The sequence below is a fragment of the Lycorma delicatula genome, chromosome 8 (assembly GCF_047948215.1).
Source record: "Lycorma delicatula isolate Av1 chromosome 8, ASM4794821v1, whole genome shotgun sequence".
Lineage (NCBI taxonomy): Eukaryota > Metazoa > Arthropoda > Insecta > Hemiptera > Fulgoridae > Lycorma > Lycorma delicatula.
In genome coordinates this window covers 29,780,692-29,795,101 of record NC_134462.1, presented here as the reverse complement: position 1 = coordinate 29,795,101, position 14,410 = coordinate 29,780,692, and the positions used below count along the sequence as shown (strand labels likewise).

At 30.4% G+C, this 14,410-nt stretch overlaps 1 protein-coding gene across 2 annotated transcripts in view; it reads left to right on the top strand.

Moving 5' to 3' along the window:
* LOC142328966 (uncharacterized) overlaps nucleotides 1–14,410 on the top strand; it is a 284,506-nt gene that overhangs the window by 29,025 nt on the left and 241,071 nt on the right. The gene's annotated exons all lie outside the window — the stretch shown is intronic.

Here is a 14,410-nt window from a genome sequence, read left to right as displayed (position 1 = left end):
GTCCTCGAATAACTTTTTAAAATTTAAAGAAGGAAAAACAATTTTCATTTTAGTACATGTTTAATTTTTTACGTAAAACTTTTGATAATATTTGCTACTTCCATTTACATAAATTCTTACGAAAATATTTAATCTCCTTAATATCAGTTACGGAAAAATTTTTTTAAATCTTCAATAAAGTGGATCTCTTTCGTATATATAATTTTTGCATAATAACTTTTTTTTGTTTTCCATTAAAAATTAACCATTCCAGTTAAAAAAACTCCCTAGGAATTTGTAGATGAGGGATGATCACCCGCTGCCTTGAGGGACTACCTTGAAGTTTTTCTTCTCTAAGTTGGGATATTTATTTATGCCGCAGTTCCTCCACGAGCAGACTATTTTATCCTTAATTCCTTTTCTCAATTTTGGTTCTGTTACTGTAGATCAAACCCTTCTAAATTTATGGGAAGTTTCAAAAACATACAAATCCACAAAACATACAAATTTCAAAAACATACAAATAGGTTGTGGAATTTTTAACAAATACTTAATGTAATTATTTTAAAATTTAAAAAACTACATTAATCTGATGATGAAGTAGGTTTTTAAAAAAAATATTTAAAATACATATCGAACGTGTTTTTTAAATATTAAATAACAAAAAATTGAATTTTTGCTACAGATGTTTAAAAAAGGTGTAAAAAAACTATAACAAACAAATATAAACTGATAAAGAACTGCAAGTTATAATACATAATTAAAAGTTGTATATATTAAAATAATTTACGTATATTATTTATTTTTAATAATAAAAATCACATAAGCTAACAATAGTTTTGTAACTTCATATAATTACGTTTAGGTTTACACTATGTTTATTGTATATTAAATAAATAATGATGAACCAGTGGCAAAGTGTCCCTCTTCCCATATACTTTCACTAACTTGCACGTTGACTTAATAAAATCTACTTGAACCCCTCCTCACCTGTTCAATTACCTTCAGATCAACATATGCTATTCGAGTGAAAGTAAACAAGAAAATCGATTAGTTAAAGTAATAATACCGCAAAGTAAGAGCTAACGTAGCGGTTTGAAATTCATTCAAATCGAATGGATTTAAGTCGTTGTAATTAATGGTCAATACAATCATAAAATGTTAATTAAATATTACTGGGAAAAAACATACCTTTTAATAATATGATCATACTAATTATTAACGTTTTTATTTTATAAATACGTTTATTTTTATGCGTGCGTGCGTGTGTGTATGTATAGACTCGGAATTGGATTATTAGGTGTCCAAAATTTATTACCTCTCTTGTGTAAAAATATTTTTTTTGAATGATGAAAATTGACATAACGAAAGTTAAATTAAAAATTTAACTCTAGAATTGATACTAACGAATAGGGATTTTCCGTTAGTGATCGGTACATTCCGGTGCCTACTTTTTGGTTATAGTTCATTATTTATGAAGTAAAATAATCAAATTAAATAAAAATATTATTAATATATACTTAGCACATATATCGATATATAATAATATAACAAGTATACACCTGACCACCACGAGACGTGTACTTACGAATCGGGATTTTCCGCTACTGATCGATACATTCCGTTGCGAAGCTAAGGGGGACGGATACACATACATACAAATGCCCTTCAGCAGGGTAGGATATATATATATATATATATATATATATATATATATATATATATATACATACGAGTATATGATTACAAATACGTATTGAAAATTAAATTAATAAATTAGTTAACATATCTTCATCGGTATACGACGCAAAAGAATTATTATGTAATTCTATATTTACGTGAATTTTATCTATTTATATATCTTTAAATAATCCTTGTTTAAATTAATTTAATTCTATAGTAAATGATATAATTTAATTTTTTTTAAGTTAATTAATTTATGATTTTTAAAAATAAAGAACAGTCTCTAATATTATGTACTTAAACCATCATTTTATACGTCATATTCTCGACGCATTATCTTCTTTTTAATCGATTAAAAAAATGTTCTTAATATGAGATTCTAGTATACGTTTTCGTAATAATCCAATGTAACGTGCTATACATGTTCAGATTTAAATACTACAGGATTGATTTTCATGAATATTCTAATGACAAATTTAAGTAAACATATTTTACAATCAGACATTATATATAAAATAAATTTCAATCAAAACTATTAACGTAGCAACTAATTCACCCTTTTATGTAACCAAAACAACATTAGACCTAGACTTACGTAACCCATATGTCAACTACGAATTTTGCCATATATACCTACGTTTTAAGGATAAAATAAACCATAATAACATAAAACTAATCACAGACCTAGACCTAACCAGACTTACAAACCCTTTTGCGTACAAAGACCTTGGAGTAAAAATATTATAAGGCATGTCTAATTAAAACAGATCCGTTTCTCTAAATTAATTTATCTTTAATCCCCATTGGAGTACGAGCTGATTAATGATCATCTTAAAGCCTTTTAAAGTAATTTTAATTGATCTTTGTAAGATTCAGTAATTAAATTTTATTTTAATAAAACCCGTACATTTTAACGATGTAAAAATAAATTAAAAAATTAATTTTAATTAATTACACGAAAGCTTTATTTTTACTTTCCTGACGTCATAGCTCTACAGCTATGCTGCAAAAAGGAAAGTATGGCAATCAGTCAAAAAATGGGGTATGGGTTTTTTTTGCATATTTCGACGATTCATGACCTAGGAATAGCCAAAAAATGATAAAAGTGGAGGGTAATATACGTACCCACATACTCTGACGCACGCCAACGTGTACACTTTAAACACGCCAATCTGTGTTGTCCAAGCCCTGATAACGTTGCTGAGCAGTATGGGTGGCCCCAGAACAGCGAAGAGGAAGCTATTGTCCAGTGCATACTCTTTAGTAGTGCTCTTTAGGGAGTCTGTATGGGTAGGTGCTCTGGATAGGGCACGCAGCAGAAGAAGATTGTTGAGCCAACAACGACGGCTCAATCTGCGAATTATCGCAGGATACCAGACGATAGGTACAGAGGCGTAAGTCGTAGCTGGTGTGCCACCGATTGACCTGCAGGCTAAGATGAAACATTCTATTGCTTCGGGGAGTGAGAGGAAAGTGGCTGTGGTTCAGAGCTTGAAACGACAGGTTGAATGCGGCGCAGACGGAACGGTGAACACACCGGCTCATCACTGACGTTAGAGCGGAAGCACGGTGATACCAATTACGAGCTCACCCAATTTCTACCAGGGCACGGATGCTTTCAAGATTACCTGTACCATATGAGTAGGAGTACCGTGAGATGCTGCTATGATTGTGGGGAGCAGGATATGGTGGAACACGTAGTGTTTTTTTTTGCTCAAGGTGGAGAGACTTGAGGGCCGCCATGATGGCCCACGGGCGCAGTAAATGTAGATAATGTCGTGTGACGTTGGGTGACAGATACTTGGACGAGAGTAACGACTGCGGTGTCAACCATAATTCGAAACCAGGCAGTGGTGGAGAGGGGCAGGCAGGCTGGAAGTATGTAGTTGACCTGAGATGGAGCGACCGATGCCGGATGGCTGTGAGCGGCCAGCCTTAGGGGCTGGGCGGCGGGGGCTCCTCGGAGTCGTCGTTTGCCGAAGATCCCTTGGGACGTCGCTCTGGCTATTCTAATTCGGTGACAACAGCGCCCGGGTGATTGCGCAGAGGCTGCGTACATACCATGTGGATTAGGTCTGACCCCTGCGTAACTAGACGGGGAGGTTTTTCTTAGCCCGCACTTGCCATCAGAGCGGGCCTGGCGGCGGCTGCAGAACATTTTCCTCCCCCTTGGGAAACGTATTTCGCAAAACTCAAAAATGATAAGCCGTAGAATGTTGAAATTTTGCATTTAGGATTGTTGTAACATCTCTAGTTGTGCACCTCTTTTAATTGCAATCGACTGGACCAAAGTGTCCAAAAAATGCCCAAAATTCAAAAAAATTGGATTTTGGGCATTTTCTTAACAGCAGTAATGTCACCATTGAGAGCTTTTTAATGATATATCATAAGTGGTACTTTTTTTTTAATTGGTTTTAGAGTTATAGCCCAGTCAAATTTCAATTAAATAAATATTTGGTTCTTACAAGAGGAAGACAGATCGGCTCGAATCCGAGTTCATTACCTTTTTTAATATTTTTTTAAATTTAAATATATTGATTAATTAACCTCTGATTGCTAAAAAATAAAATAAATAATAATTCAATAATACAAAAAAATATAAAATAAAAAAAATTTATAATAAAAAATATATGTAATTTAATAAAAGGCATACAAGGAAGTTATGTATGGTGTACACATCAGATTTTTTAAAAATGTTACTCTAAAACGGAAGAATTTTTTATAATTGTTTTTTATAGTTTTTAAATATTTCTGTAAAATATTTATTAAAACTTTTTCTTTTAAAATAGAAAAAATAAACATGTTCATTTCTTCTATATTTAATTTTTTTTAAACTTTAAAATTCGGAGATAAACTAATTACAAAAATCAGCGAAAAAAGTAAACTTTTTCATAGATATTTTATTATTTTACCAGTAATGTTTAACCTTTATCCATACATTTATCTTATTTTTTTATATTTTACCGTTTTGAGAGTAAACTCCAAAATTTTCTGACAACAATATAGTAAAAGTTTATATATATATATATAAAATATATATTTATTTATTTACACCAAATATAGAGGAAGTAGAAAATTTATTCTAAAACAGTAAGGTTTTAATTTGGAAAACCTAAAAATTTTAATTTATGAAAGATCTTAAAAGTTGTACGAGAAAAATTTTTAAGACCGGCCTCAACTGAGATATGATAACGCAAGTCAATTACCTACCAATAGTGGTCTATTACCAATTTCTTTTAAACTCCGATTCCCAAGCATAAATAATACATATACAGAAGTCATCATGTGAAATTTGAAAATTTTTTCAATGTCAAGTTATTAACCCAAACACAAAAGCCAACACACATACCATACGCGTCTCATCTTGCTTTGCATTTCTCAACGTTTCGAAAAAAAACATAAAAATGGAAAGATGAGTGTTGGCATAATTACAATATTTTCCCTGATTATATAGTATGTACCATATTCATAATTGCCGAGAAAGTAAACGTAGTACAAAAAAAGGTTAAAAATAAATTTCTAATGTCAAAATAAGTAAAAGATATATTATATAGAGGAATATGTTTTTCTTTAATTACTTTATGTGACCCAGTTTTTTATTAAAAAAAATCTGATGTGGACACCACATGACTTCCTTGTACTCGTGTTGAATTACATAAACATATTTTTAAAAGTACATAAAATTTTATTTCATTTCTAACTTCTGACATTTTTTCATAATTTTTTTCTATTCAATTATTTTTTATCGTAAATTTTTTTACAATCAAAGATTAATAATTATTAATAAATCAATATATTATCTTTACAAAACAAAAATAAAAGAAAAAAAGGAGTGAATTCTGATTCGAAGATGTGCCTTCCAGTTATAAGATCCAAATATTTCATTAAATAAAATTTCATTTGGCTATAACTCTGGAACCAATGAAAATGAGTACCTCCTATGATCTATTTTGATAAGCTATTAATGAGAGCTTATTGCTACAGTTAAGAAAAAGTACAAAATCCAAATTTTTTTAGATTTTGGCCTTTTTTTGGACACTTTTGGTTCAGTCGATTGCAATCAAAAGTGGAAGTGCACGACTAGATGTTACAACAGTTCTAATCCAAAATTTCAACATTCTACGGCTAAACGTTTTTGAGTTATGCGAGATACATACGTACGTACAGACGTCGCGCAGAAACTAGTGAAAATGGATTCAGCGATGGTCAAAATGGATACTTCCGTTTACTTTACTTTGTACAAGGAAGTAAAAACAAAAAAGTATATAAATAAATAAATAAACAAATCTAGGCAAAATGTATTTTGAGTAGAGGGTTTCTGTCACCTATCGCAAGAGTTTTTTTACCATTCCTCCTCCTTAGTAGTAAACTCCTATTCCTCCTGAGTAGTTTTTTTTTATTTCTGCTTCAGATCCATTAAAATTATTTTAAAAATCGAGAGAGATCTTCAAATTACTGCAGAACTTGGTCATTTTAGGGTTTGGTGAGGATTGTTCTTCCTGTGAACTTGTCTGGTAATGATACTTCTTGCTCGATGGCTGTTCCAGTAGCTCAACTAGGTAAATCCTTATTAATACAAAATATAAATACGGACAATTTCGACGAAAACAAAAATTCTATTATTAATATTTACGGTATTCTACTTTGTTTATTATTTTATAAAAGTTATAATCAAACTCCCAAAATATATTATTATTATTAACACTTAACGTCCTTTTTTTTAACCTCGGGGACTTCAAAGGATGAGATGAGTGATTTATAGTGTGTGTGAAAATGCCAAGCCTGACCGGGATTTGAACCCGGGGGACCTCCGGATGAAAGTCTGAGACCCTACCACTCGCGCCACGGAGCTGGCACTAGCAACATGCTGACTAACGCCAAGTTCACGGCTATAATAAAATAATTATTAAGCTATAAAAGTAAATACTCTTATAACCTAACAAAGATTCCAGTTCCTCCGGAAGTTGAGGTGTGAATTTCACCACAACGTATTGTTGTAGTAAGCTATATCGGCTTTGGAAAGGTCGAATAACATTCAACAATATAATAATAGTATGTCCTGCTAATGAAGTATCGCCCTAAGCTAAATAAGGGAAAGCTTTATTAAACAACAACAATTTAAAAAAATCTCACGTTCCCACAATAATAGAAAACTATTATGGGAAATTTGAATCATGTTACAAACAAACCGCTATTACTTCTAGCCTACTGTGTGTGTGTGTGTGTGTGTGAGTGTGTGTGATATATATATATATATATATATATACAACGTTATTGTAATTCGCATTAAACTAATTGAAAATTTATCATTTGACATTATATGTTTACTTTTAACTTTCCTTTGAACTTTTTTTTCTTCGATTATTATTAAAATAACTATTGAAACGTCGTAGTCATTATCATCATTTTTAACTGATACTACGCTAATTTATTCTATTATAAAACCTCAGTAATGGATGGAAACGTCACTGAATCTTCCCGTATTATATAAAACTCATTAATTTTATATATATATATATATATATATATATATATATATAGTAATAGATTTTTACTGAATCATTATTAAATAAAAAATCATTTATATGTAATTCATGAATCAATCGCTTTCATTCAGATTAATTACAAGAGATGTTTTTCAATAGTCTACAAGACAAGCTATAGATATATCTTATAATAAGGTCAGTTAATTATAATAGGAGAGTTTTAAATTTCTATACAATTTAACTTGTAACACACACACACAAAGCCCGTTATTTTTATATATTAGATTTCATCATTCTTTGAACCGATGCATAATGTACGAATACATTTTATCTTCACATAAAAAACTAATTAAATATTGCAAAGAAAGTTGTTTTAACTATTTGTTGGTATTATATTACGTTGATTATTTATTTCTAACTGATTTTAAAAAAGACTTTTTCTATGAGTCGTTACCGTAGGAATTTAAGGGTTAATCATTCAACTGGTTTTGTTTACTTTGGTTAGTAGGAACTGGTTATAACCCACCGGGTTGGTCTAGTGGTGAACGCGTCTTCCCAAAACAGCTGATTTGGAAGTCAAGAGTTCTAGCGTTCAAGTAGTAGTAAAGTCAGTTATTTTTACACAGATTTGAATAATAGATCGTGGATACCGGTGTTCTTTGGTGGTTGGGTTTCGATTAACAACACACCTCAGGAATGGTCGAACTGAGACTGTATAAAACTATACTTCATTTACACTCATTCATATCATCCTCATTCACCCTCTGAAGTATTATCTAAAAGGTAATTACCGGAGGCTAAACAGGAAAAAGAAAAGAGAAGAGTAGGGATTGGTTGTATGTTCACATCATAGTTCATTATGACTGGGGGCCTTAAGAAAGTCGAACTGGATTTTTTATTTTGTTTTTAAGAAAATTTAAATGGATTTTTTAAAAAATATCTAATCAGGATTCAAACATAAAAGAAATTAGATAAATTTTTCAGATACGAAATTACTTTCCTAAAATTTCTCTGATACTAAAATTCTTTAATCTATCCTAATCTGTGATTAATTTACACAAATGCACATTCACCCACCCACAAATAAACACACAAAACAAAGGGAATAATAAAAGAAAGTCTGATAATTATTCTTGTATTTTGCAGTTAAAATTCATACATGAAAAAAATTTATACACGTAGCGGTTTTCTTATCTCTAACAATTCCTATGAAATCTGCAATCCTAATGAAGTTGAGTAATAACAATGTACAAGTCGACAGTAGATAAATTACATATGAATTCTTTGTTTCAACATAAATCAGCAGGTTAATGAACTAAATTACGACATTAATAATAATTCTAATCAAGAAAGGAATCTAATTTTTTTTTAATAACGTAGCCTCAGAAGTAATTTAATTATTTATGTTTTAAAATGATTAAAACGACTAATTCTTCGTTTATATATATATATATATATATATATATATATATATATATATGGTGTGTGTGTGTGTGTCCTAATTTATTCTTAAAACAAAAATCTTTCTTCTCTTTCTAGTTGAAAAGCATTGCAATAATTAATAAAAATATCAAAAACTTTTCAACATAGATTATTAAAAGAAACCGCAATTAAAATTCAATTTATTTCTTGTTTCAAAAAATTCAAAATCGGCTTTACAATAGATTTCTAAACCAAAAATTATATGACATCCCTATCTAAAAAAATCTGATGTGGACACCACATGACTTTCTTATACGCCTAATAAAATTTACATATACACATTTCTTTTAAATGAAAAGTACATAAAATTTTATTTCTTTAATAACTTCTGATATTTTTTCATATATATATATATATATTTTATTGTTATTATTGAATTATTATTTATCGGAAAACTTTTTTTATAATCAGAGATTAATAATTATTAATAAATCAATATATTTAAATTAAAAAAAAAGTTAAAAAAAGGAGATGAAGTCTGATTTGAACCGATGTTCCCTGCCCTTGTAAGATCCATATATTTCATTAATTACAATTGTATTTGGCTGTAACTCTGGAACCAATGAATATAAGTACCACTTATGATATATCGTTGAAAAGCTGTCATTGAGGGCTTATTACTTAAGCCCTAGTTAAGAAAAACGCCAAAATCCAATTTATTTTGGATTTTGGGCTTTTTTGGGCACTTTTGGTTCACACGATTATAATCAAAAGGGGAGGTGCCCAACTAGATGTTACAATAGTCCTAAATCCAAAATTTCAAAATCCTACGGCTAATCGTTTTTGAGTTATGTGAGATACGTACAGACGTCACGCCGAAGCAAGTAAAAATAGATTCAGGGATGGTTAAAATGGATATTTCCGTTGAAATCTGAAAACCGACATTTTTCGCGATCACAATACGTCCTTACTTCAGACGATTATAATCAAAAGGGGAGGTGCCCAACTAGATGTTACAACAATCCTAAATCCAAAATTTCAACATCCTACGGCTAATCGTTTTTGAGTTATGCGAGATACATACGTACGTACGTACAGACGTCACGCCGAACTAGTAAAAATGGATTCTGGGGTGGTCAAAAAGGATTTTCCGTTGAAATCTGAAAACTGACATTTTTGCGATCACCTTACTTTTTTTACTTCGTACAAGGAAGTAATAAATGAATAGCTTTAGATAATATAGGGATTTATGCTACTAATTAATTAATTTTTGCTTTGTTGGCATCATTGCTCTAAAGCTATGCTACAAGACGTAAACTATCTTAATAAGTCAAAAAGTAGGAAAAGGTTTTTTTTCATTTTTCAACGTTTCATGACCCAGGGACCACAAAAAACAAAAAAAAGGTGGGGGTAATGTTCGTACGTACGTAGATAGAGTGTTGCCGTGTTTGAAGTTTAGTAATTTTTACTGAATAAACCGATTTTAATGAGATTTGGCAAAGAGAATCGTGTTTATGGGACAATTTGTTACTAAAGTTGTGGAATCAGTACCTCCAAACAACAACAATTTATTGTAATTTAAATGTAATTAATGCGTACTTTACTGGCATCATAGCTTTATGATTCCGGTATAAGTAAAAAATCAATACAGTGATTAGTTGAATGATTAAAACTCATTTGTAACTTATTTTTTTTATTTAATCAGACATATATAAATTTTTGTAAGTTTGTTTGTTTATTTATTCAAGTAAAAGCTTCTCCACATATTTTGATGAATCTTTCTTTATAGATAAATATGTAGACTACGAAAAAACCACAAGCTGAACTTTAAGCAGCATCCACAGCTGCCGAGAATAAAAATCAAATCATAAAAACAAATGAGTGTCAAAGGCTTCAACTACACGACAAGTACACTTGCGAAGCCGCTAGTAATACAAAAAATATATCTTCCAAACCGTTTGTTTTGAATAAAAATACTTATATTTGAAAATTAATGTTTTTAAAACCGCTTATTATTTTTAATTATTAAATTAGGTTAAAAATAAATTGAAGTACAGTTAATGTTTAACATCGACGAAAAGTACGACATTTTGATAAATGTCGTACTTTTTGTATTTTGTATTTAATACTTTTTAGTAGCATAGTTTGTTGATAGCACATTGTATGAAACTAATTTATTTCAATAGAAATTAGTTTAACAGTCTATACATACAGATGAGACAAACAAAAGGTTTTTAAGTAAAAAAGCAAACTATCTCATACATGCACGCCATATACGTATTGCTTGTGTAAATACTAAAACCTAAGGAATGAATTCTATTTAGAAAATATTCTTTTCAACAAATAATAATTCCAATATAGTAAAAAATCCGCAAGCCAACTTTTTTATTAAAAATCATGTTTATGAACTTTTTTTCTCTAACCTCCGGGACCACCGTTAGCTTGCTTCAGAGGACGAAATGAATGATTTGTAGCGTGTGAAAATGCCATGCCGGACCGGGATTCGAACCCGAAACCTACGGATGAAAAGCCGAGATGCTACTACTCGCGCCACGGAGGCCGGCATGTTTATGAACTTAAGCAATTATTATTATTATTATTTTTTTTTTTTTTTATGAATTCCATATTCGGTAACGGCTACTGTAGAAATTACATGTCATTCTTGAAAACGGCATGGCCATAAATAACATTTATACACATTCCGTTATTACCTACTTCGTAATAAGTATGTATTCGTGTACAGACAGACACACACACACACACACACACACACACACACACACACACTCACTCACACATAATGCATCAAAATTCTAAGCTCACTAAATTAAAAAAATATTCCCGCCTAAAATTGGCTTCTTTACTAAAGGCCACTTTAATAAAGATTGTATTAATTATCATCATAACTTTCAGAAAAACCAATGCGAACTAGGCTTCCGCTTTTCTCCTGTATCTCAAATATTTTAGATACGTTAGTTATAAGACAAAAATAAATTCAGGATATTTTCACGAAAGAATTTTTTCATTATATTCGCACACTACTTCATTCGATAAAGTAGATTAAACAAAAAAAATTATAAAATAAAATAAAAATATTAATTAAAAAAAGCGTACATGGAAAAATTAAAGTTTATAACAATTTAAAAAAAGATTAGAACCAAAATAATAATTACTAATAGAAATATACGCTAGGAAAAAGTGATTTACTTTTAAAAGTCTAGACTTCAAAACATAGTAAAAAGTAAAAGAATTCATAGGGGGAAAAGTAGAGGCTATAGACCCATGATATACCAGGCTTGAGTGTTTTATTAATACAAGTTATACGAGTACATTCTTGCTCTGGAACAACAGGAAGGGCTAATTAACGTAAATATCGGTTTGCCCTACTGAAGGTTTGAACCTTAAGGCGTTCAAACGTTTTACTATGCGGTAGAAAAAGAAATGATAGACTATAAAATACTACACGATATAGCGATCACCTTTCTTTGAATTTCTTCCTACTATTATTCATTCACGCACAAAAAAAGACTTGAAGACAACACCAGTTCAACACATTATAATGCATACGTAAATTCTTCACGTTTATTTGCTACTTTTATGGCACAATAGGTTATTTGAATAATAATAATAATAATAGAGTCATAAACAGACCTATACAATGAAATTACTTTCATTTCTCACGATCAAGTGTTGTAAATAGCTTCATATACATACGACTAGAACAAAATTTAATACGATAAAAGAAAAAACAAAATTATGCGCGGAGTTTTCTGAACTGTGAAAATTAATAAGCGGTCACTGCCTCATCTGATTCAATGAATAACTTAACTATTTAAAAAGCACAGCTCTGAATAAACTTTAAAATTAAAAAAAATAATTTTATTTTTTTTGTTATGAAAGAGCGGGGATCAACAGCTGTGGTTATTAACCCGTTGAAAATTGGTAGCCGTGATGTGCTGCTACCTTCTTAGCCACGGAGACGGAAAATGATATTTTACATCCAAAAGAAACAAAAATTGTTTGTTTTTTATTTAATTGTATATAAAATTTAATTTTGTCACAAATAATCCAGAATACGTTATTTTTATTTTAAAACTATAACTCTAGAAAGAAAAGTATTGTAATCGGTCCAAATTTGAGCATATGCGGTTTTCACCAGACCTTGACGTTTTGACACACTAAGGAACCCAAAAAACCGGATAGCAATTTTCCGGATGTTAATATGCTCGTATGCACGCGTGTGTGTTCGGTGTTGGTTTCTAAATCACCTTATATATCCAGAACTACTGAACCGATTTTGACCAAACTTGGTCAGATTACTTCTATATATGAAGCATTGATGCTGATAAATTTTCAACTTAAAAGGTCAAGAGGGTGAAGCTGTAGAGCAAGATTATCCTCAGCATCTCGAGATTTCGCCTAATTAAGGATATATTTTTCTTAGGCTTATTTAAAAAAAATTAAAATACAACAATATCTGCAAAAAAAATTTCGGCAAAATCGCACCACCATTTCAAAAAATTCTGTTATAGTCGCTTGCTATGTTGTGACGTAACAGGTGAGCGGTAGTATTAAATAAATGAATAATATTTAAAGCTTGAAAAAGTAACTCGGTCTGGTTGGGTCTCGAACCCGATCGCCCGGTTAACTCGGTACCTAGTGCGTTCAGCTTCGGGGTTACACTTGTCTGTCGATCGTACAAGCGTAATTTGTTCTATGTACGTTGTGAAATTACATTAGTTTAGTTAGTGCCGACCGTCGCCGCTAGTACCGCCACACCCGCTCGAATTAAATACGGTATGCGCGCGCGCTTTAATTAGAATCACTGAATTAAATAAATGAGAAAATATTATATTTAAATAAAACGGTAAATATTTTAAATTAAGTTGTGCGTGTAAGCTGTTCATCATCAGAAACAGCTCTTTTGTCAGCTTTTTTCAAAAAAATATCTTTACAAAACTCGTTCGGATATAACGCAAGAAAGGAATAACCGTAATAAAAAGAAAAAGAACAAGTTAATTTGAAATGTTTAAACAAGGATATTAATTTCTAGATATGGATGCATTAAAAAGTATTAATTGTTAAATTTACAATTAAAACAAAAAAATAATTATTTTCATTCAAACGGAGATGTCTCTTGGCGTAATTTTTTTGTTATTGTTTACCGCATTTTACTCCATGGAGATACATATTTAGTGAAAAAAATCAGTAATGACTGTTAAACTTTCCTGTATTTTTTTAATATTTAAAAGAACTTTAAATTGGTTTTAATAAGTTTTCATTATATCCAGTTTCAACCAGGATACAACTCCTGATTTTCATTTATCTTCCTACTCCATTGAGACAACGGCTTCAAGATTTTCCTCTATTTCCCTACTCCATTGAGACACCCGCTCCAAAGTTTAATAGAATTAATATCCCATATGTAGAAGTCGCCAAATCAATTTTAAAGACTTTTGATTCAATTAATCTCGATTAATATTCCAAATGGAAATTATACTTATAATTATTTAATTATACTAACTTCTAGGGAATTGAAAATATTAAAATTAAACTAGAATTTTTAAAAAAACTTTCGTGATATAATTTTATAATTTTAAAATTGGAATTTCGTTTTTTTTTCTGACAGCAACAGGATTTTTTAAATATATTCATTGGAAGAGAATTTTAGCAAAACATCCCAAGTAAGACAAAAAATAAATCAATTAAAAGATAAAATATGGTAAATTTTATAGGAAATATTTTCAATATTTCCGAGCGCTTTCTTTCAAATATCTTGGATTGAAGATATTTCTGCCGATTTAATCAGCTGGTAAATAATATAAGTCCTAATTAACACA